This window comes from Bactrocera neohumeralis, chromosome 5 (genome assembly GCF_024586455.1).
Source record: "Bactrocera neohumeralis isolate Rockhampton chromosome 5, APGP_CSIRO_Bneo_wtdbg2-racon-allhic-juicebox.fasta_v2, whole genome shotgun sequence".
Taxonomy (NCBI): domain Eukaryota; kingdom Metazoa; phylum Arthropoda; class Insecta; order Diptera; family Tephritidae; genus Bactrocera; species Bactrocera neohumeralis.
Genome location: NC_065922.1, coordinates 50,770,039 through 50,795,601, shown reverse-complemented (window position 1 = coordinate 50,795,601; position 25,563 = coordinate 50,770,039). Strand labels below are relative to the sequence as shown.

Here is a 25,563-nt window from a genome sequence, read left to right as displayed (position 1 = left end):
ACTTTTCATTCATTTATGAAGCAACATTTGGCGCTTATATGTGTCTGTAGGCATGTGTAAATGTGTTGCCAAAACAAATAACGGCAACAGGCAAACACTTATTTCGGCACATATACATACACCCAAGTGCATGCAAGTGTACACATGTTAATATGTGACGCCGAATTTATGTATTGCATGTTAAGCTATGCTAGCGCGGCACTGTATTGTCATGTTGCTCATACGACGTGGTGTCCATATCAGTTTGTCATGGCATTGCTTGTTTATATTGCTTGTAGTACCGCTATTTCACTTGTTTATGCGTGCTTCACAATTATATGGCGAAAAAGCAGTTAAATGAAAAGTCGTGAAAATATACAACAGCAACACAATGGCGCATATACTAACATATCGCGTTTGTTTTGTGAAGATTTTTGTTTTTATTCCTTTTTTTGTGAAGAAAATCTTTTGTTGTCATTTCATGTCAATTTGATTGCTCACCTCCTTTTTCGATTGTTCGTTCGTCTTGTCTAACATTCCAAATATTGGAAAATTAATGTTTTTATGCATAAAATATTGAACGGAATTATTCGTTATTTCTTATCAATTGACCGGTTGTAAAATCTCTTCTATTTGTCACATGCTTTATTATTTATTATCTTTTGCTTGAAGGAGCCGCAAAACAGTTCGGTGTTGTTGGTGTTTTTTTATTATGAAGTTTTTTTTATTTCAATTTTGTGCATTGTATGTAATAAAGTAAAGGTTATAAAAACATATTGTGATCAAGCTTACTGTAGTATTTGAATAACTTTATTTTTTTAATTTGGAATGTAATAATTTAAATTAGAAGAATGCATTTCAAAACATTTTTATTGCTACGTAGTTTAAGATTAAAACTTAGTAGTCAATGCCACATTTCCAGGAAATTCAAATGAAAAAAAATGTACTATTTTCTGCTAATGGAGATGAAGATTTTTAAGATATTCTGTAATGATATTTGGGCTTCTAGCTAAAATAGAGTCTTTTAAATATCTTTTTAATAAATTGACTGAATACGTGCAAATGAATGTATCAAAACTAATATTATTTTAGTTTTTTTAGTGGCAATTAGATTATATTTGGACAATTTGGCACTTAAGAAAGGGACTATGTAATTTTTTATCGAGTCAGAATTAATTTAATTTCATACTTAATTACACGTAGAAAAACTGAATCTTAAAATTGTTGCGGAAGAATTGAAAATTCATTGTGAAATAGTGAAATTTCTATATCAGATACATACATACATATATAGTGAAGTATTTACCCGATTTGATCTATTTTTGGTAATATAACACATCGCTTAAGGAAATATATGGTCTCCACGTATTAGTAAAATATCCCACATACCATCACCAATATATGCGATTTATAGCCAATCGGCTGTTTTAAAGTTCTGATATTTGTTATTTGGCATCTAGGGAAAGCTGTCACCCGATTTTATTTTATTAAATGCTCAAATACTGCTATTAGAAAAATACTACAGTTATTTGGAAGTTAGAAAATTTTTCTATTAGGTGTATGACAACTAAGAGAATTATTGATCCGCTTCAACACATTCTTGGGACACGAACATATTTTTTATCATTATTTTTTTTTTTTTTTTGGTTTCTGTAATATATTCTACAGCTTGAATATATTTTTGATAAAAAGTTCACAATATGAACTGGGGTCCATACATACGGTACCTGAGGGCTTGAACAGTTCTGGTGGTTGAAGTTATCATCCGATTTCACATATTTTCACACTGTTGTAAGACCAAGTTTCATCACGGATGTACACGTCTTGTTAACCTGAGTTTTATATATGGATCAAACCACTTCAATTGGTCCATGAAAATTTCGCAAAATCACCGATTTTGAAATTTAGCAGTTCATTTGGAAGGGGATCAGACGCATACCCCGTGATCTAAATATTTCGTCAAAGTTCTATTTTTTGTTAAAGTTATTGAAGGTTGAAATTTAGAGCATGATAAATTTGTAAAATTTTTTTCTCATAATTTACTGCAGATAAATCGATGAAATTTTGTGAAGTCAAAGAAAAATGTTCGTGCTACATTATATATATTTTTTCAAAATCCATTTGTAATAACAATATTTCTTTTTTTAAACAATTGAAATTTTTAATGTGTTCTTCACGCTAAAAAAAAACCGAAAAGTATGTGACACAACGCGAAAAATATTCACCTTTAGTAATCTGCAAAAAAATGTTTGTTCATTCATACCATTCCAAAGATATTGAAATTTTTGTCCCTCTACGGCTTTTAAAACGTATGGCACAACCATCGCTGCGCGGTTCGCTCGTAAGCTCTCGACATCTGTGACGCAAGAAAAGCATAAGCGCATTGTTAAGTATTACATTGCAGAGCAAGCTAAGCCTAGTAACTGCATCAGGTAAAAATCGACGTAGGCGTGCTTTCTACTAACCCAAATTTTACATTTCTAATCAACCTCTGAGTCCATCGTCCTTTGGGAGCTGAATCACACAGAGCTTGCGATTCCTTTAGACTCTGCTGTCTTTCTTCCTCGAGCTCTTTAGTTGTTAGGGACCCGCTTTTATTTTTGTTTTTTTCATACACTGTCTATAACTCGAAAGACATTATTTCAGGTGTCATTATGCCTGAAATCACTCCTGCCGCTTCATGAGACTTAGCCGAAATAAGAATCTAGCTGGTTTTGCATATGTTTTTTGCTTTAGCGCGTTAGCCCACGCTGGCGCTGCATATAAAACTATTGGCTGTGTTACTTTAGCCAGTAATGGTGTTCGGCTCTAACTTGGTCCGCCTGTCTTAACCATTATTCGGCTCGCGCGGCTTTTTCGTAGGTTTTCTCAATGCTTGTTTTGCAGTTCATTCTCGTATCAACTATTACGTCCAAGTATTTAAGATATGGCTGTGACGTAATTCTGAACGCATCTTTATCAAATTTGAAGGCTTCCACTTTCTTACTGCTAGAAATTAGCTCTGCTTCTGTTGAAGCTTTGCTGTTGTCAACCATTTCTTAATTTTTAGATCAGCAGTGCTGCATAGGTTCTCATTTTGGTGCAGTTCTTTTGCCACTATTGTTACCGCAATATCATCAACATACCCTATTACTTCCACTTCCTTCGATGATGAAAGACGAAGGTTTCCGTCATAGAGTATTTTCCATTGAAGTGGACCCACCACCGATCCTTGTAATACTCCACCAGTAACTTCATATTGTCGCACCCCTTCATCCGTGTCATACAGCACTACTCTACTCGACAGGTAGTTATTTATGATACGCAGGAGGTACGCTGGCATTTTTAGAGCCTCTAAAGCTTGTATTATATAAGCCCAACTAGCAGAATTGACGGCTATAAAGTGTATATAATTATATTTGTGCACACGATTCAAGTCGTGCTTTTGTGCAATAAATTGCGGAAATACATCGATTTTTTTTCCGATTCAATGCATCGAATATATACATCGATGGTGTTCGATGCATCGTTTAAGAAACATCGATGTTTTTTCAAAATCGAGTGTTTTTTTTTTAAATTTAAGAAAATGGAATTATAAATAATAGAATTATAATAATAAAAATAATGTCATTCTTTATTAATACCAATATTCCTTAGGGATAGTTTGCAAAAATAAAAGCTTGTTTAATCTCTTGCCTTTAAGCCTATTTCTCTGCTGAGTTACGATTTGGGCCGCTTTTGAAAACAGTCGCTCTGACGGGACTGACGTTCCCACCATGGTCAGATATTTATATGCGATTGGCTTCAATTGTGGGAGCTGTATCTCCAAGTCCTTCCAAATTTCCAATGGGTTTTCAGTGAGTCTACCCACTGGGCAACGTAGATATATGGCCAGCTCATCAGAAATAGTGTCATCGGCCTTTGACAATTTCCAACTTTTATGGACTAGCTTGTGGTGGTCCTCCCACAATGAATAGTTATCCTCATTTTTATCAGAAAGTTCCGATGACTCCGAATCTTTGGTCGTGTTGTGGGCTGCGGCTTTCATGAGATCTTTTATTTTTCCTACAGCAGCAGAGCATGCAAGCGGATCCGTAAAATGCATTTTCTTGAATCTGGGGTCCAATACCGTGGCTATAGCGAGGGGAGTTACGTTTTCGATGACACCCATTCTCTTCTGAATCTCCTTAAGAACCAGAGACTGTAGCTCTTTGGCAATCGAGTCGTCGAAGCTCAGAGGCTTAATTTTTAAAACGAGGCAATGAATAAGTGGTATTACTTTGCTGCTAGTGCAATACTTATCACCTGAGACCTCCTTCGTAGCAGCTTCTATTGGACGTAGTACCTGTAGAACTGAACTTAGATGTGCAAGTTCTGACGCATGCAGCATAGCTGGTGCATTTTTGTGTCTGATGATTATATTGTTAACAATCTCACGAAGTTCGATGAATCGCTCAATCATATAATATGTGCTATTCCATCTAGTAGGCACCTGTTGAATTAATTTAGTTTCGTCTGAGGTTGATTTACGGAGTTCGTTGCTTGCTATGTTGCTCTGTTTAAACCACGTCACAACATCTTTGACTTTGCTTATTAACTCGCGTAGTGGTTTGCATTGTTCTATTGAATTTTGTGCAACCAAGTTTAAAATATGAGCAAAACAAGGTATGTGCTTTTTACCAAAGGCTAGCTCTACAGCTTTCACCATATTTGGTGCATTGTCCGTCACCACAGCCGAAATTTGGTCTTTGTCAATACTCCATTCGTCGCAAGTGTTCAGCAGCATTTCAGCAATGTGTTGTGATGTATGGCGTTCATTTGATTGGCTTACTCCCAGAGTGATAGAAAACAACTCACTGCCAACACCGAAATGAGCTGTGACTCCAAGAAAGCTCCTCATGGACATCGATTCTGACCACATGTCAGTTGTCAAAGTCAGATTTTCAATGCCCGACAACTTTTCACGGATGATTCCTGATAGGGCGGCGTATTTGTCATCAACCCAACGAGTGAGTGTTGTTTTATTGGGAAGTTTATAACGCGGCTCAATCACTTTAAGGAAATTGCGAAAGCCTTCGTTCTCTACAATAGTAAATGGCTGATTATCCTTACACACCATATATACTAAGGCATTATTAATTTTAATAGTTTTGTCACCATTGGCCGAGAAAGCATAAATCCCTTCAAAACTAGCTTGAATAGTTTTTTGGCGTTTTGGTGGACCAACAGTTTTATTTTCAGGTTCTTTCAAGGCGTCACTTCTATCTGCTTCTTTAGTGGGTTCCTTTATAGATTTAAAACTTGTTGAGGGTAAAGAATCCGTAATTTTTGTTGAGCCATCATCGGTAAGCTCTCGGAAAGCTGCCTTATGAATATTTTTTAGGTGCCCCATCAGGTTGGTTGTATTTCCGCATGATTTAATGTTTTTTCGGCAAAGTCTGCACTTTGCCAAGTTGTTTCCTTCTTCTTTGTCATAAAACTTCCATACGCCGCTTTTTTTTGGAGCCATAATGTTTGTTTTTCTAAAACAACAATATTAAATTCCATACAAAAAAAACATCAACTTATTCCATTACGATACTTACTTTTCCAATCAATTCCGTATTAAGATAATAGTAAAAATTTATATTTTATTCTTTTCCACACTTTTATTTTGTTAAACGTTTACACAATGTTTCCAAGTAAAAGCCCGGCAAAAAAAGTTATCCGATGTTTCTTGAAAATACATCGATGCATCGAATACATCGAATGCCTTTGAAAACATCGGATTTTTTCGATGCATCGGAAAGGAACATCGATTTTTTCGATTTTTTCGATGCGTCGATGTATATCGGACATCCCTAAATTAGATATAACATTGCTTTTAATAGTCAAACTCTAGCTTGGGAAATATTGTTTTTAATATATATAATAGTATACCATTTTTATATATTACATATACATAAGTATGTATATACACCGAGCAGCAATATTAATTCAATGCTAAAATTTATATTGAAGATTGAATGCTTTGTCAATTTGAGATAGAAAAAATGTTTGTGCACATAAATCTCGCTGCTTTTTCAATGTAATATGCTCATAAGTTTTTTTTATGGACGCAACATAAAGAAATTTCTTTTTATAGCAAAAATTTCATTTCGTGTAATGCATATAACAAAAAACTTAAAAAAAATCTGCACGATATTCGGAAGCCATCAATCAAACGCCTGTAAATACCGAAAATACACGCAAACATGCAACCACACCCCACAACAACAGCAACAACTACCGATGTAATAAAATAAATATACAGTAAATAAATAATGCGATGAATAAAAACAAAGAGGAAAAAGAGGAAAAAGTGGCAAAGAACAGAGTTGGCAAAATATTTACGTTTTATATGGTGATGATAAAAAGCGTAGCATAAGCATATACAGTTATATTTCTTATATAAGCAAATGCTGGTGAATGCACAAAAAGTGCGCATGGCCATGGCGGTTATGTAAAAGTGCAACAAATTTATTGAAAAAGTTTGAATGATATCATAAAATATGGCAATTGATGAAATCAACGAAAATTATAGTCACAAATTATACCGAATTCTACGCACGTATGTGTGTGTGCGTGCCTGTGGCATAGGGTCGAAAAACTCAAATGACTTTGTCCGCTCGAGCATAGATTGCACAGTTCTTGTTATTTGAGTTAACGCCTATAACTTTGTCATTTTTATTGCAGCTTTTTCAGCGCTTAAGTTTTTACCTATAACACGCACATACACATACATATATAAATAAATAGGTATTATTTTATAGCATGAAATAGGATTTCTGAAAAACATACATCATAAAGCGCTAGCATGCTAACTGCGCACTTTAATGCGGGTAATAAAAATTCATTAGCTGCGTGCAAAGGGTAAATATGTACTTACCAAGCATAATAGCAAAAAAGCTCGTAAAGTATCCTGGTTGCACCTGAAATTGAACTTTATAAGTGAACACATTTGTATTCATATGGAAATCAAAAATTTTGTTTTTATTGTTGGTCTTGCATATTTATGTTTACACTTGCTCTGAGTTTCGAATCCGATAAGTGTTTTCAGGCTTTTCAGCTTGTCGGATTTTATTTGCTGTTTTCGGTAAATTTAAGTTTTTTTAATTATTCATAAAAATTACTTTTTTAAGTGAATTAAAAAAAACTAAAATTTATGCTTGGTTGTATTGTGCACTTTTTTGGTTATACAGATGAGGTATATGATGGCAATAATAACGTGTCAAATTCATTGCATTAAAATAGTAAAAAGTTTGTCATTAACGCTTACGGAATAATCTTAAGAGGCCACTGACTCCAATTTCAGTATTAAATTTTAATAATTTCAACTCATTGTTGGTTCGTATATCTTTCCATGATGAAATGGCAAAACTTACTAAAGAGAAATGTTACAAGAGCGAAAAAATATGGCGTAGGGCAAACGACGGCATCGGTCTACTTTTGTAGTGCCTTATTGAAAAATCCAATATACATGTTTGGAAAAAAGTTTATGGAAGATCTGATAAACGCAGCCTGATGGTTTATTTTATTTCGATTGGAGATATAATATGTTTCGATTGGAAAAGTACAATAACCTAATATTTTTCTAACCAATCTATGACTACTTTTTATGTTTCGAGACTACAAGGCCACTTTATCATTAAGCTGAACAAGCAATGTTAAATCATAGTGAACTTTCTTTCAAGGCCTCGTGCTATTTGTCACAAGTAGAGATTTTAATAGCTAAGTAAAAAAACAAAGCTTTTTCTGTAACTTGACAGCAATTTCCATTCCGTGGCTAAGTTTTCAAACTTGCAAATTAAATTCCAGCGAGGGTGACATTTTGTTTGTTTTGCACGGCATTTCTCTATAAAGCTACGAAATTTATAAATTTTAATTTTTTTGCGATCTTCACCATATTCAAATTTTAATCAGTCGATTTATTTGACATTTCTCTTGTTAATTTGTTAGTCGTTTAACCCTCGCATGCCCGAATTAAAATGAGTGAAGATTAAAAAAATATTATTTGAGAACAAATATGTTTTTACGAACCGACCAAAATTCTAAAGCCCTAGGAGTCCCGGCTTGCGAGTTACAGGATGTTGTCTATAGGCCATGTCGTATTCGAAAAAGTAGTGAGGTCAAACTTCAATTAATTTTGCTGCCTATTTTTGTTTGTAATCTCTTACCTGTACTTAGTTACAAAAATTACTTACTATATAACACAAAAACTGTTTTATTCAACTTTTTATTTTATTATTTTGCACAGAGTATTTAAAAAATATTTGTGATCACGTGTAGACACAGGGACAATAAGCTCACAATTGAACAATTACAAGACTTTTTCATCTTCTGCACAAAAAAACCGTTAACGAAAATAATATGAATAACGGGAGTTATAACAGCATAAGTACAATGTTGCTTATAGGCAGCGTCGGACATGAGTGTGTTAAATGTGTCTCTATCTTGTGAACTCTCTTCTTTATAATGCATGCAAAATTAAAAAAAAATGTTGAAGAAATCAATTTTTATTTTTGAAAAGGCGTGATTTTATAAAAAAGAAATTCTAAATATATGTAATTTGTGTTTATCAAGAAACCGTTTTCTTTTTGTAAATAGAAAAAATGGCTTGGAATATAGTACAAAAGTGTTAAAAGCAATATATTTTTTAAAGTTGATAACTTTTTTAAAAAAAAACGCATAAAATTTGCAAATTCTCATCTGTTCTTTATTTGAAACGTTAGATTGGTTCATGACATTTACTTTTTGAAGATAATTTCATTTAAATGTTGACCGCGGCTGCCGTCCAATTTTGGGCAACTTTTTCGAGCCATGTTGTCTTCCAAAGCTGGAATAGTTGCTGGCTTATTTCTGTATCAGCTTGGTGGCCAACTGCCCATGCATCCCGAAAAATGCACTGTTTGGTGTGGTTTGTACGCTGGTGGAATCATTGGACCGTATTTTTTCAAAGATGCTGTTGGACGCAACGTAACGGTGAATGGCGATCGCTATCGTTCGATGCTAACAAACTTTTTGTTGCCAAAAAAATAACTGAAACAATTGGTTTCAACAAGATGGCGATTCCACACAGTCGCGATTCTATGGCCATAGGGAAAATCGGAGAACAATGTAAAGTTTCAAACTGCGATTTAACGCCTTTAGACTATTTTTTGTGGGGCTACGGTCTAAAGTCTACAGAAATAAGCCAGCAACTTTCCAGCTTTGGAAGACAACATTTCCGAAGAACGCTATTCGAAATGCTCGAAAAAGTTAAGACTTTACCACCTAAACGCAGCCGCGGTCAACATTTAAATGAAATTATCTTCAAAAAGTAAATGTCATGAACCAATCTAACGTTTCAAATAAAGAACCGATGAGATTTTGCAAATTTTATGCGTTTTTTTTTTAAAAAGTTATCAAGCTCTTAAAAAATCACCCGATACAATGTAAATTCAACTGGAAGTTTGATATACGTTCATTAAGTAAAAGTGGCGCTTAGAGTAATATTTTAGGCACAAGGACATAATGTTATTATGTAAAGAAAGATGCTCTCTCAATTTCCTAAAGATATCTGACATGCCGGCCAGTATATGTGATAGAAAGTAAACTGGAAGTTCGAAAATCGTAATATTGTTTCAAGCGGACTAACTTTACCCAGTTTTGGTTTAAAGGTACATTATTGTCAGGAAAAAACTCTCCTAAAACTTCAAGAAAATACATCAGAGTTTTGCTGATGGTTTCTGTAAGAACTCAAATGTAGGCATCGGGTCCACCAGTTCGGTATATGGACTGGAAAAGTTACTGCCTTAAATAAAGTTTTGCACCAAATTTAGTTGAAATTGGTTAAGAAGTTCGTGAAGTCTAGGCTTTTCCGTACCAACTTGTGTGTAAAGTTAAATATTTCTAACGCATTTCTCCAAACAGAAGAGGTAACGTCTGCTAAATTCTTCGATTGTTTCCTTAACAGTAAACAACTTTAGATCCCGGCGGAGGACATCGTTTCTCACAAAGAAAGGAGCCTCCACTATGGTGCGCAGAACTTTATTTTGAAAAGTTTGAATATCTTTTAAATTTGAATTCGCTGCACTACCCCAGCTTCGAAACCTTACATCCAGATCCGCCTAAGTTACCTTAAAAATTAGCAACTTATTCTTCAGACGGCGGCGGGATCTTGGTCTAAGGTATCAGTATAGCTGCGCCAATTTTTGAAGTTATACTTCTTATACGAGTTCGGAAAAGGTTGCGATAGATTCAGGTTGCACAACCTTGCTCAATATGAATCTACGCAACCTTGTCTGCGAAGATGTTCGAGCAGCAAGCGAAGCGGTGACAATCGGCGATCGTTCGTTCGTTTCTTTCGGCACAGCTCGGCTTTTCTACCAACATCACAATGTTGTCATGCTTATGCTGTTGTTGTTTTTGTAGAACAATCTTTCAATTTTTGGTTGGTGACATATTTCAATTAAAAAATCAATTCTGTTGGGCTTCGAACTACGCACCTCCAACGTGCTCGTCGTCACTTTCCAAGCGCTTACCACCTAGACCACCATTGACTCCTGTATTGCGTTGTCCTAATTATGGTTTGGTTATGCATGAAAGAAATATACAATGGATCGCCGATTGTTAACTCTTTCCTTGCTGCTGCTGCGCATATGTATGTTTGTATGCTTGTGCATTATTGAAGTTATACTGCTTTTTCTTTCCTTTGTCTTTCATTTCTGCGAATTCTCAACTATTTTATGTGACCTTTGGTTGAAATACTCTGCGTTGGTCCATTTTTTGGAAATCGACCTACGATGACAAAGTATTTTTTCGTTTTATCTGACAGCGTAAGGTTAAGAAGTTCATTTCTTATTTTGTCTTATGGCATATTAGAAATGATGTTTCTTCGAAAATCATTCGCTTACAACGGATAAAACGACTTCTGAGTGGTGATTCTAATGAATGAATCCCTTTTGGTTGAAACGCTCTGTGTTGGCCGTTGAAAAGTTAAGACTATACTTCTCAGGATCATTCATTCCTTTAATTTCTTCAAAGAAATTAGTGACCTTTAGAAATATGCATATTTACATTATTTCGTTGTCATTTCCATATTCGTAGCAATAGAATTTCTATGGCATAAGTAAAGTAATGGCCACCGATTGTCACCCCTTGCCGCTGTAGCAGCTTTGCCTACAAACATGCGTAAATATGTGTGTATGTATACGTATGATCGTGAATACATATCGACGCAGATTTTCGCGAGAAGCACCAGAAAGTTGTGCAATTTATGATTTTTAGCTTTTGTCGCGAAAAGACGACTTGTTGGCAAAGGTATGCTCGGGGAGATAATAAATTTATAAAATGTGAATTTAAGTTTTATAGTTTTCTTTCATACAAAATGATATGCATTTCTTGGAATATCACTAAGAAGTATAACTTCATCCGCGCGTAGGGACTCCACGCACCTTTTTTTATCTTAGCTGAGTTTTCTTTATTTTTACACGATCTTTCAAATGCGCCTCTTATCAATTGTAATCCACAAGTATTTTGCGCACGAGTTTGTTGGTAACAACTGACCAAATAAAGAAACTTGAGGGTAAAATTTGTGCTTGAGGGTATATACTACTTGTACGGACTTTTATGTATAGATACCAATGTTACCTTTGGAGAGTCACTGTTCTAGAGCATTTAGTTGTAACTGCAGTTTTTTGGAAGCAGTATTAAGGTTGCCACCTAATGCTAGCAGTCCAGTATCATCAGCATAGGTTGCCGTCATTGTGGCGTCAGAGTTGACCACTGGAAGATCTGCTGTATTAAGAATGTTGAGCTCAGGGGCGAGAACACTGCCTTAGGGTTTAAGAATTAAGATAACCTCAGCACATTTCCATTGCGATGGAAATGACAAAGTCTGAGCATTCCGCTAGAAAGCTTGAAAATCATCTTGCTTACGTTTTCGGGTAAGGTTAAGTGCAAAGTAAATAATTCTGTCATAACCTGGTGATCTTTTGGTTATCAATGCTTTCATCTTCTTGCATTCTCTATAGATGCTGTAGAAGTGCAGGAGGAGACTGCGATAATTTGTACCAAATAACGATTTATATCTTAATTTAGAGCCTAGTTATGGACTTTTATATTTTTTTGCTTAATGCATTTTGTGCGCCTAGCAATAAACCGATTTCGCCAATTAGCAATACCAGCCGCACCAACTCTGGAAGACAACTTTCGGAAGGAAAGCCATAAAGTAAATCTAAAACTTGAATTCAAGCCAAAATTATGCAGCTTTACGGAAAGATTAGAAATATTGGTTTAGGTTCCTTTGACTAAACAGCTTTATACTGAGTTGTACACGGTATAAAGCATTTTATCCAGAGAATTAACGGGCATTCTATTTCTGTCATATATCTTATATACCTTTATATCTATATCTTAAGGCAGAGGTAAGTACTTTTTTGTTAACACCTTTGCTTTCTAACGCATAGTTTAATTCGGATTTAGATTAACTTAAATGTGTGCTATTACTTGCCAAAAGGGCTGCGTATTCAACTCATCAATTTAATTGGTAAACGTTGGTTAGTTTTCTGATAATAGAAAAGAATTCGTCTTATAATTATTTTTTCTTAAAGTTTATTTTTCAAGTTACGAGAGCGCGAGAAAGTTTCAGAAACTGGAAGCGTTCCTTGAATAACATAAAAATTACCTGAAATTTTTAAAAATCATTGTGGATATTTTTTTTATGAAGTTTAAAGAATATTTTCGTAAGGCTTGTTCTACCGCGCATATAATGTAGATCGCTCCAATTTGTTTTTCTAATAGTGTTGCGCTCTAACGTTCCTTTATGTCCCCCAAATTCAAAGTACTCAAGCTACTGTCAATTATAAATATAATCTCAGTAGTAATGGAGATTTTCCTCATACCAACGAAGTCCACCCAAACCATAAATTGTCATTGAAATATGCTCAGTGGTATCGGCATCCACAGGGAACATCCCATTTCGGGTATCAGTTTATTTGCATAGGCATTTACATTTTTGAAAGCAACATGAATAAGAGCGTCGAGTGTCTCGCAAGCATTTAGCAACTCAAACAAAGCATAAATAAGCAAACAAAAAAAGCAGCAACAACTTTTAAGAGATATAAATGATTTAAATTTCAGCGCCATTATTGTGGGTCCCGTTGCTTTGATGCTGCTGCTGCTGCCGCATAACACATAAAGCCATTGCACCTCGGCGCACAAAAGTAGGCAACGCGGCAGCGCGTGTTAATGAACATAAATTATCTCACAAACGCCATGTAGCTCAAAGCATGAAAGCAAAAAAAAAAAACAACAACAACAATAAAAACAGTAGCAAAAAATTTTCGCTTATGAGTTTGTGTGTGTGTGAGTGGCATTGCTTATGCGAGTAACTGTGTATGTCTTTGCATTTAGTTGCTTGTTTGCGTTAGTGTGTGTGAGTGTTTGAAGAGTGCGTGCCACCGCCACGAATTATGCATGTTAATAGTCTGCTTACTGCCGCAAAACGCGAACGAATTTCTCACACCTCCGCTCTATTTTGGCTCTAATGCTCTAAACCCGCGGCAACGCACTTAACGGGTCGCTGCGGCCTGCTTCTTTTGGTCGCTTCACGGCTTTTTGGTTTGCTTTGTTAATGTTATTATTAATATTATGTATTATTATTATTATTTTAAATGTGCGCTATGAAACGTTACGAACATCGTTAGGAGATGTGCATAAATATTTCGTTGATAACGACGCAACAGTGAAAATCACAAGCAAAAGCAACATACAAAACAAAGGCTACAACAACAGCTACAACAACTGTCATAATGTTATAAACAAAGAGACAAAAGCTGTTGCTCTGAGCTGGCGTTTTTCATATTGGCAGCTAGACGCTGCTTTGTATGACTCGGCTTGGTTGCTTTCACTGCTTCTCCTCCGCATACACTTCGACAGTCATTGCTACTGTTGTTGTTGTTGCCATTTCCGCATTTGTGGTATCCTTTGCTGGCTTAGCAACAACTTTGCTCACTTGTTATTCACTCAGTTCGCCGCCGTGATTGCGTTTTGCCCCATCCGCCTTACTACTTAGCCGAGTGATTCGCTCTCCTTGTGTTGGTGGTTTGCGTCTTGTTTGGTGTGTTTGTGTGCGCCCGTTTGAGACTGCATAATACTGTTTGTATGCGGTTTATGTCGGTTTGGTCTTGGTCTTAGCTGCTTCGCTGTGTGAACTCCTTTGCGTTTGAATCACTTCCGCTGTAACGCAACACAAACACATGCACAGACACTCGTCATATGTATGTACATGTGGATAACAAGCGTAGTAGAAGCATGCATATTAACGCTTTCACTGCTTCTTTGGATACAGCGTGTTGGCGAAATTAATTGTTTTTGTAAGTTTAGTTTTTGTGCGAAATTATTGCTGATTTGAACAGTGAAATAGTAGTATTCGACTTACTAGTAAGAAGCTTCTTATGAGAAGTACATAATATTAATTAATTTAGAACATTCAGTAATACTTAGTTATCCACTCAGCATATTGTGCAGAGAATTTACACTTATTTGTATGGGAAACCAATTGATCTTTACATTACATATTATTTTTACGAAATATTTTAATACATTTTTCTTAAAAAAATTTTTCTAGTATCTACTTTTTGAGAAAAATGTATTATTATGTATATACCGATTATTTTTCTGGCCCACAAACGACACCAAACCGTTGTATTTTCTGGATGAGATAGCAACTCCTGAAACTCTTCAAGTTGCTCTTTGTCCAAAATGCGGCGACTTTGCATGGTTGCATAACCATTGAGCCAGAAATGGCGATCATCGCTGAACAAAATTTGACTCGAAATCGTCGGATCTTCTTAGGAACTTTTCAAGAGCTCATAGAGTGAAGCGATGACGCTAAGAAAATTCGAATGGCTTCAGTTCTTTCACAAGCTGTATTTTGTATGCTTTCAATATAAGATGTCGTCGTAAAATGCGTCAATCCGAATTGCTGCGAACGCCAACGACTCGACTCTTCATTGTCTTCCTGTACACTCTTAGCTGCTATATTTTCTTCACTGCGTGATGGACGTAGTCTATTCGGTCGAATATTATCCAATAATGAATGCTGTGTCTCCAGATGGGTGATGGTGTTGCGTATAGTACGCTCAGTAGGCCGATTATGTTGACCATCAATTAAGCAAAGTGCGCGAAACACATTCCTCACAGAACGTGCATTTTATTAATAAAGTTGAACGATTTGTAAATGTTGTTCAGGCGTGAATCTTTCCATGATGAAATGCCAAACAATACTGAACAATTCATTTCATGCATTTTCACACTATCGAGAGGAATTCTTATAGTATTTGCACTAAGCGAATGTGGTTCTTGTAGCTTTAGTTGTTTAGAAGGCGGTGCCACGTCCATTTTTTCAACATTTTTTGCCCACAAGTGGCTTTTGCTATAGGATATAGTTATCCTGTGCTGAATTACAGGTTTATATCTTAATTTACCATTTTGTGGGCGTGGCAAAGGCCGGATTACGACAGTCTGCGAACTCGGTTTTTTTTTTCCAAGGAACGTGTGTGCCACGTATCTCAATATTTAAAAAGTTACAGCTTGCACAAACGGATGAACGGACGGATTTCAACTTTTCTCGTCATCCTGATCATTTATATATATTTTTCTCGATTAGTTTTAGGTAGTACAAACAACCGTTAGAAGTACAAAACTTTTATGTTCTGTAACAACATGTTTCAAGAATATGAAAATTGTGTATGCCTCCGGCTAACACACAAACAATAGAATGTAAATGCAATTCATTTTGAGCTGCACGCAATACTCCAACAACAAAAGAGTCAAGCGTCAAAAAATCGTAAGTAATCAAGGCAACAATAAGCAAACAAGTACAGTAAAAAAAAAATTGTAGTAAAATGACAACAAAAGGACTATATGGACTATATGGTACGATTGCTAGACGCACAAATGGGCTGTCAGCGTGGCGATAAGCTGGCATGCTACCTTATCTACAATTACAAAAGAGCACAACAACAAACAGACAGTGATTACGCGCCAAATGACAAAAGCAACAGCCGGTGGAGTACCCAAGCACCAGAAAAGGAAAATTATGCAAAAAACATGCTAGATAACTATGTTTTATTAAAATCAAATGAACTGTGCTAATGGTTCGGGGTGTGTCTCTGGAGTACGAAAATTTGCACATGCTAGTGTGTATGTTTGTGTGCCTTCATCACAAAGTGTAATTTGATTAGATTACACATGCAAATTTCACTAAATAAATATGTGCACACATATACACAGAGGTATGTCTATGACATATGAAAGTGTGTGTGTTCATGTGTGTTAGTAATTTAATTCTATGTTGTATACACATAGGCGCAAGAGCACACAAATTCGATTATGGTTATGCCAAATTGTGTGTTTGCTAAGGCGACGCCGTAACGGTACGAACGTAATGAGCAGCAAAACAGCAGCAATAACAATAACAACAACAACCGAAGAGTTCTATGCGCATTTGTATTATTAAAAATCGCATTAGAGCGGCGTTTGTGAAAAAGTGATAGCATATATTCCACGTTTCCCAATAAACGCCATCATTAAAGCCGCCGCCGGTCTCCACACAATACACTTTACACACACACAAAAATGTGTTAGTATATTTGCACATAAACTTAGTAATTCATAGCTACATTTGCTGCGAAAAAACGTGAATTTTTTGTAGCTGCAATTTTGCGACACAGCTCCCTTTGTTGTTGCCACTTTTATTTACATTTCGCGTTGGGCCATCATCAGCATTATTATGTTAATCATGCTGCTGCTGATTGCTTTAGCAAAATATATAAGAAAAAAGCACTCACGCTGCAATCACGAAATCTTTTTCGCAAAAAGCAGGCATTCATTTACATTGAAACAGCCTGGCAGCACTCCCACCCGCCGCTTTTCTTCATTCTCGCATTATTTTCGTGTGAAATGTCAGCTGACAATAGCAGGCAATCAACAAGCGGCAAATGTATTTCGCTTTGCTTGTTGTTGCTGCACACGCGCACCCAACCCCTAACGAGTTGTGCGCAAAATATTGCAAAAATAATGAAATTAGAATATGGGCTATAAAGGTTTGGCATTCATTAGCAAATTTTATGCTATAAATTGTAAAAAAATAATATGCCTGTGAAAAATAGCAATAAATTTAATGTCATGCTTGCATATCTGACAGCACAATGTTGCATTCCAGTGTTGATTTTGGCCAAGGAAATAATCTTTTCATCATTTTTAAGTAGTCTGGAGGGAATAACAAATGACTGAAAACAATATTGCCTGCCACAAAAGATATTATAAAAAAATCAAAATAAGCAGAAATATTCTTAAAACTTAAACCACATTTAAATCACAGCGACTGAAATATATTTTGGCTATGTCCTGTGTTACGACCATGGATTTTTCAACGAAAAATTAGTAAGTCATATACAAAACTAAAGAATATTTTTTCTTCTAATTTTCTACAAATTTTCATGTTATTTTTGTTCAGTATTGTTTTGCATTTCATCATGGAAAGACATGGAAGGTATGCCTGAACAACGAAAGTCCACTTTCTTAAAAAAATATGCGCTTCGCTCAACTTAACCGGCCTACTAAGCGTACTATTCGCAACACCATCACCCATCATAGGGCCCAGCATTCATTATTGGATAATATTCGACCGAATAGACTATGTCCAGCACGCAGCGAAGATAATATAGCAGCCGTTGCTGAGAGTGTAGACGAAGGCCGTGAAGACACGGTTCGGCGCCATTTCCAGCAACCCGGACTGACGTATGGAACGACTTACATATTTTACGTCGTGATCTTATATTGAAAGCATACAAAATACAGCTTGTGAAAAAACTGACGTTTTGGAGCCAAATTTTGTTTAGCGAAAATCCCTATTTCTGTCTTAATGGGTATGTAAACAAGCAAAGTTGCCGACGAAGAGCAACCTGAAGAGTTTCAAAAGCTGCTATCTCATCCAAAAAAAAAAAAAAAAACAACGGTTTGGTGTGGTTTGTGGGCCGGTGGAATCATCGGTCTATATTTCTTTAAAAATTACGCCGATGAGAACGTAACCGTCAATAGCGAACGTTATCGCGTCATGCCTGATACCTGAAATTGAAGCTCATGATCTCGGCGACATTTGGTTTCAACAAAAGGGGACCACTTCTCACGCATCGCATCAATCAATGGATTTATTGAGAGAGAACTTTGGTGGGCAGATAATTTTACGTTTTGAGCAGGTCGATTGGGCACCAAGATCGTGTGATATTACACCGTTAGACTTTTTCCTGCGGAAATATGTAAAGTCTAAAATCTATGCGAACAATCCCGCTTTGATCCAGGCCTTGGAGCAAAACATCACGTGTTTCTTTCACCAGTTACCAGTCGATATGCTCTAATGAGTCATCGAAAATTTAACCCAACGGATGGACGATCTGACACGTAACCGCGGCCAACATTTGAGTGAGCTAATCCTCAAAAAATAAGTTCCAATAAATGTTCTTTCGAATGATAATGAAAATTCCCCATTAAATTTGAAGTTTCTGTGTTTTTACTTTTAAAAAGTAGTGAACTACGAAATGGATTACCGTTTATTAATACCTACATAAAACACCAATAACGGTGATTGACTATTCAGTTGAATATGAGAACTAATCGGTTTTCATGCAGAATTGAAATTTCTGTATACGTTTTCCTAGTACTAGCTTTTGGCTTTTCATTTCCTACTGGATTTGCCAAGGAGACTTCCTTCACAAAGTGACATTTTTAAGGCGTGTTTCTGTCCTTTCATTGCTCAGATTCTTACAAAAATTCTGCAGATTTCTTTCTTAATTATATGTATATAGTCAGTGGTTAGAAAAGTCTTTTGTTCACTTCATTTCGTGAGTGATCTCAACTTTTGTGTTAGTTGTTACGAAGTCAAATTTCAGTGATAAGCGCTTTACGTAATTGTTTTGAAAATATTTATACTATTTTAGCATATCTTTCACTTATTTATAAACCATACACAAAGCCAACTCGACGCGCAGTTATTCTAACAAAAAGTTGTCGACCAAACTCGAGAGGCTAAATGGGAAACAAAGAGAACAAGAAATGTGAATTTAATCTTGACTATTTATACCGACTTGATATTATATTAACCTCGCCAATCAAACTAATAAATCAAATTTTATTTATGTTGGTATAAAAAACCAACTATAATTTTATCTCGCATGCATTAAATCGATTTTTTCTCGATATTCCAGTTCAAACGCACTGGCAAATAACAATTTATTTAATTTCATATGAGTGTATGCACAAGAAAATGCCCTAGATTCAAATTGAATTTGCCTGCCATTGCAATATACGCTGTGAAATTTATCAAATCATCTTAAATATTTAATAAAATATGCCTTTGTAGTCAATCGATTGAAAATATGCCGTCGGTATGTCCATCCATTGTTGGCTAGAAATACATAGCTGAGCGTTGAAATGCTTTCCGGAATGTTTAACCTGTTATTGATTGTGACAAAAGCAATCAAGTTATTTTTAAAATACAATGCAGGAATATGGTATAATCGAATAACTGTGAATATAGTGGCGCCTACACTAGTTTCGATACATATGTATATGCGAGTAATATAATAGGATATGCTATACATATAGGTATGTATATAAATGCAGCTATAAAATATAATTACCACTATAACTGTATATTTTGCTACTTTTTGTTTGCATGTGTGTTAGTTAGTATGATTTTTCATGTGTCGTTTGTGGTATTTCGATAACGGTTCAAGTGCGTGTGTATTGAATGGTTTTTGTTTTTTGATATATTAAAAATTCAAGAGAACTGCTGTGGGGGTGGCGATGGCATGGCATTTACGCACGCAAACTAAATGAACAACAACACACTGCTATACTCTGCTCCTATTAAAGTTGTCGAGCAAAACTATGCTCGCCGCGAAATATTCATGAAGTAAGCAGTTTCTTACTTATGTATGTACATACGTTTATGTATTGTGTACCATAAGAAAGGAGCTGCCATATATGTATGTACATGTACAGAAGCGCCTATAAATATGTAAATAAATACGAACTGAAATATGCCAAGCGATAGGAACAACAATCAATGTGTTTATAAACTATTTATCTGTACTAGGGTAAGCCTAAAAAAACACGAATTTTTATACACATTTATCGAATGAACATACTATATTTGAAAATATTTTCAGACAATTCGAAGTTGGTCGGGCATTATCGGAGTTAACTACGCGCGCCCTTGTAAGAATTTTTATACTCTTGCAACCTGTTGCTACAGAGTATAACAGTTTTGTATGTATCACCTAAAACTAAGCACGATACATATAGGGTTATATTGGGTAGTCGAAAAAGTCTTTTCGTATTTTGTCAATAGATATCGTTGCAGTCGTATATCTCCAGTGCTACCAATTCGCTTGTGTCATACCATATAGTGTTGGAAAAGTGAGATTTTATGCTTCAGTTAGCAAAAAAAAAAATTAAATTCGGGGAAGTTAAAAAAAGTTACAGCTGTTACAAAAAGACTGAAAATAATGAAGAAATTCGCTATATTTTGAAATTTGTGTATAAAAAAGGGAAGGTCTCTAGCAGAAAAATGGCAAAAAGTGGTCTACCAATATGATACATACTTGTTTATTTATTTATTATTATAAATAAGTCGAAGTTTGACTAGAAATACGACTACCCAATATATATGACGAGAAAACTTGAAATTCTGTCCGTCCGTCTGTTCGTGCAAGCTGTAACTTGAATAAAAATTGAGATATCTTGATAAAACTTGGTACTCACGTTCCCTGGCAAAATTAAAAAGTACGAGTTTGAAGATGGGCGTAATCGGATCACTGCCACGCCCACAAATTGCCATTAACCGTATACTTACAAAGAGCTATAACTAAGCATAAACTAAAGATATATTATGGTTTCAACGTTTTAAGAATGGTGATTATGAAGTCGAAGATCGGCATGGTGGTGGAAGGGAGAAGATTTTCGAAAATGCTGAATTGGAAGCATAAATCGACCAAGATGCGTTTCAAACCCAAGAGGAATTGGCCGAATCGTTGCAAGTGACACAGCAAGCCGTATCAAAACGCCTCAAAGCCATGGGGATGATTCAGAAACTAGGAAACTGCGTTCCTTACGACTTGAAACCAAGAGATGTCGAACGGCGCTTCTTTGCATTTGAATAGCTGCTTCAAAGGCACAACCGAAAGGGATTTTTACATCGCATTGTAACTGGCAGCGAAAAATGGGTCCACTACGATAATCCTAAGCGAAGAAAGCCTGGACATGCCTCCACGTCGACGGCAGAACCGAACATTCACGGCGCCAAGGTCATGCTCTGCATTTGGTGGGACCAGCTGGGGGTGATATACTATGAGCTGCTAAACCAAGTGAAACCATCACAGGAGATCGATACCGTACGCAATTGATGCGTTTGAGCCGAGCACTAAAAGAAAACCGCCCACAGTACGAGGAAAGACACAATAAAGTCATTCTCCAGCATGACAATGCTCGGCCTCACGTCGCAAAGGTGGTCACAAAATATTTGGAGACGCTGAAATGGGAGATCTTACCCCACCCGCCGTATTCTCCAGACGTTGCTCCATCTGACTACCACTTGTTCCGATCGATGGCACACGGTCTAGCTAACGAGCACTTCAGTTCTTATGAAGATGTCAAAAATTGGATTGATACTTGGATTGACTCGAAAGATGAGCAGTTCTTTCGTTACGGAATACGCATGCTGCCAGAAAGATGGTCAAAAGTAGTAGCTAGCGACGGCCAATATTTTGAATAACATTATTGAAACCGTTTTTATACAATAAAGCCTTAAATTTACAAAAAAAAAAACAGGGGAAGCAAAGTTGTAGACCTAATACTTAAAACTCTAATTTAGCGCAAGCGATCGCAGTATTCGACGCAGTGCCCGCCGGGGGAAGCAGAGGTTGTAGACCTAATACCTTAAAACTCTAATTTGGCGCCACGTAGCGAAAAGAAGAAACGCAAGCGATCGCAGCGGTTTCTACGTAAGAAGAAGCAAGGAGCACCTGTGGGCAGAAAATTTTAAATTTAATTCTTATATGTTTAATGTACATATCTCCTAAACTACTAAAGCTACAAAAACCAAATTCACCCGGCTTACATATTATGAAAACTCCCACCGACATCGTGAAAATGAAATCTAAGGATTCTCCTCATATAACGGTATTGTTCAAAGCTATTTAAAGAGCAATAAATATGTTAGAGAAATCACATAACTCGGGACCCGACTGACCGATTTCGAAGCAGCTTAGGAATGGACGAAATCGGACTACAACCACGCCTGCTTCCCATATAACACAATTTAAAATTCCATGTGATTCTTTCACTTTCCAGTACACAAATCAAGATATAGTCAGTATTATATAACCGAATAAAAAATTGCAGTAATAATTCGCTTAAAGTATGCCAACTTTTGAACAAAAATTGTCGAAATCCAACCAAAACTGTTCAAGATCCTAGGTACCGAATATGTGGACCCCGGTATCTATAGTTGACTTTTCACCGAAAATATCGGTCAATGTGTGAGATACACAATAGAAATTCAAGCAGAATTTTCCTCCGACAATAGCAATTTTGTGTATAAAAAATGGCTTGAATTGGTATGTGATTTTAACCCTGAATGTTAGTGATGAACCACATATAAAGTTCCGCTTCTGAGATTTTGCGCAGACTTACATACATTTTGATATGATATTTCAGGAATACTGGCTAAAGAGTGGGATTGAGAATCGAAAATACATAATTCGGTTTTATATCATACATTTAGTTCTTACTACTAAAAAAATGCCTCTTGATTACTAGTTATGTATGCCTTTAATATAGAATTTCGCACAAAATACATATCAATCACTGTAGTCAAATTAAAAATATATTTAATTTTCTAACACATTTCATAATTAAATTTTGTGATATTTTCTTGTGAAATGCACATTCAGAAGTATTTTCCAACGAAAACATTTTCATTTAATTGATATTGTCGTAGTACATTACCATTTTTGCATCCTTAATTTGCATGCAATAATCCCTTATGATGTGTTTTATTTAAGCTTAATGCAACATGTCTATTGATGAATATTAATTTTTAACACATACATACATATGTATGTACATATAATAACCATATGCGCTCTTTACACATCACAACTATATGACGATAATAAATTTCAATTATTTTGGCAATCACAAAATGCATACATACTTAAGGAATTCGTAATTCTCTTAAATATAACGTTAAATTAATAAACAATGCAGAAATAAAATATGTTAGCTTGCTCTTTAAGCTCTCTTTGCTCAAATAACAGCATTTTCCTTTGGCACAAACATGAAAAGAAAAAACAAAAGTCACAACTGTTTAAAATCAAAAGCAGTAAAACATATGAGAGTAGGAGAGGGATTCTCAGCGCAACCGTAGGCAATGCATGCAAATGCACTGAGTGCGCGCCGTTACTTGTGCTGTGCAGGCATAAAGAAGTTTCAAGAAAGAAGTGCGTAGCAGCGATTGACATAAAAATTCATTGATAACTTAAATTCATTAATAAATTAAAGAAATAACCAATTATAATGTGATTAAATAGTGAAAATTTGTGCAAATAAGTGTGTGATATAAATAGGTTTCAATACTATACCAGCAAAGGTTTGTAAAAATGTGAAAAGCAGCGTGTTCAAAGTTCGTATAAAATAGTGAAAAGAAAGTGTAAAGTGTGTAAAAGTGGTTGGAAATGTATTAAATTGTGGAACAATATTGAAAGTTGCATACTCATTTTGTTTGTGAGTGTGTTAAAAAATTTATTGTGATGTAAAAATAATAATAGTGCAAGGAATTCATGCCAGCAAGGATTACCGGGAAAATGCTGTTGACTTTTAAGAAAAACAAATGTAAAAGGTGAGCCATTTACATACTTAGTTCTTGCTAAATCTTCGTAAATTGTAATTCAATGGAATCCAATAACATTGAAAAGTCATCAACAGCAGAGAACAATAACCCTGCAATAGACATATGTACAAGTATGTTTGCTTTTGGCACAACGAACACAATATGTTGAGAATTAAGAAATAATGGCATTGAGATTCATTCGTGACTGCACTAACTGATCGCTTATAAACACTGCTAGTGAACAGCCCTAATGCTGGCAGCCACTTACATACATATATGTAAATACAAATTAAAATGCTTATGACTTTTGACAAAATTATTTCAGTATCAAACTGTTTTCGTGCTTGTAAATCCGTCTTGTGTTTAATTACATATTAGAGGCATTTCTTGAAATACATGAAACATCACGCACATGAATATTGAAGGCGGAGAGACCATGCAAGATTATAGTAAGCAATTGTATGGCATGACTGCTGTCATATCAACGGAGACAAGCGCACATCAAAGTCGTATGCAATATATATTTCTTAATATACATTGTAATATTATTTACATTAAAATTATATGTATTATATCTATGTATATCTACATGTATGTATATTCATATATGTGTACTTATGACTTGCGGCAAGAAATGTAATTTAAGGTGTTCGTGCGCATAGCAGTCAGACTTTGAGACGATTCAGCATTAAGTCAAATTATTAATAGATACCAAGCCTGACAAATGTAAGTCAACCTAAATATGTCAGATTGCATCTAACTGTGTACTTGTACTGATGGGCGTATTTATGTGATTGTGCGTCAGCATATTGTTGAATGTCCCTTGGACAGTTTATGTATACTTAGCTTGTCGTTGGCATTTTAGGCTAACAGAAATGTGGCGATATCTAAGATAACTCGGTATGAAGATATGTGCTCAGGATATATTATATGTTTATAGAATCTACATTTGCATAATTGCAGATACATATTTGCAGTGCTAAGCATATCTTGGCATTGATGTTTGTAGGTTTTACCTATTAAGGTATCGAACAGAGATTGTTCTCTGCAAAATTAGTTTGTTCACTGGAATCTTGATTGAAACGTAAAATATGCTAAAAAAATGTTCCGCAATAGAAGTTTTGGGTATTACAACGGACAGGTGTTTCTAGCTGGCCAAGTGGGATCATTCGCAGCCTCGAAAAATTTGCCTATTAACTGTACCTAACCTTCGGAATTCCTTAGGCAATAATTTATGCTAAATTTCGGGTAGATCTCCTCAAATAAAAAAGCTTTCCATACAAGCGCTTTATTCCGGTTGTTAAGCTTGTATGGCTGCTACAGGGTTCGTCTGGAAAATAATAGCACTGAATCGATTTAAAAAAATCTATTGAACCAATCGTTACATATCTTTAAAAACTTTCAAAATAGTCTCCTTTTGTATCGTCGCGGCGCTGCCAGTGCGATTTCCAAGCATTGAAGGCGTCACGGAAGGTATTCTCTGGAATAGCCTTGAGAGCCGAGGTGCATGCTGGATCCCTTCTGTTGTCTCAAAATGCCTTTCATTGGCCTTTTCAGGCAAGGGAAAAAAGTCCAGAAGGGCCACCTCTGGGCTGTAGGGCGGCTCGGGAAGCGTTGGGATCCCGGTTTTGCTTAGGTAGCAGTTCACA

The 25,563-nt window shown here is 35.7% G+C and overlaps 1 protein-coding gene across 3 annotated transcripts in view; it reads left to right on the top strand.

Moving 5' to 3' along the window:
• LOC126759599 (zwei Ig domain protein zig-8) overlaps positions 1–25,563 on the top strand; it is a 596,656-nt gene that overhangs the window by 85,640 nt on the left and 485,453 nt on the right. Inside the window, exon 1 of one of the 3 annotated variants that reach the window (XM_050474474.1) lies at positions 23,549–23,923. The exons of the other annotated variants lie outside the window; for them this stretch is intronic. The gene's annotated coding sequence lies outside the window, so the exon portion shown is untranslated. Of the gene's footprint in view, positions 1–23,548; positions 23,924–25,563 lie in introns of those variants that run through there. 3 annotated transcript variants of the gene reach the window in all.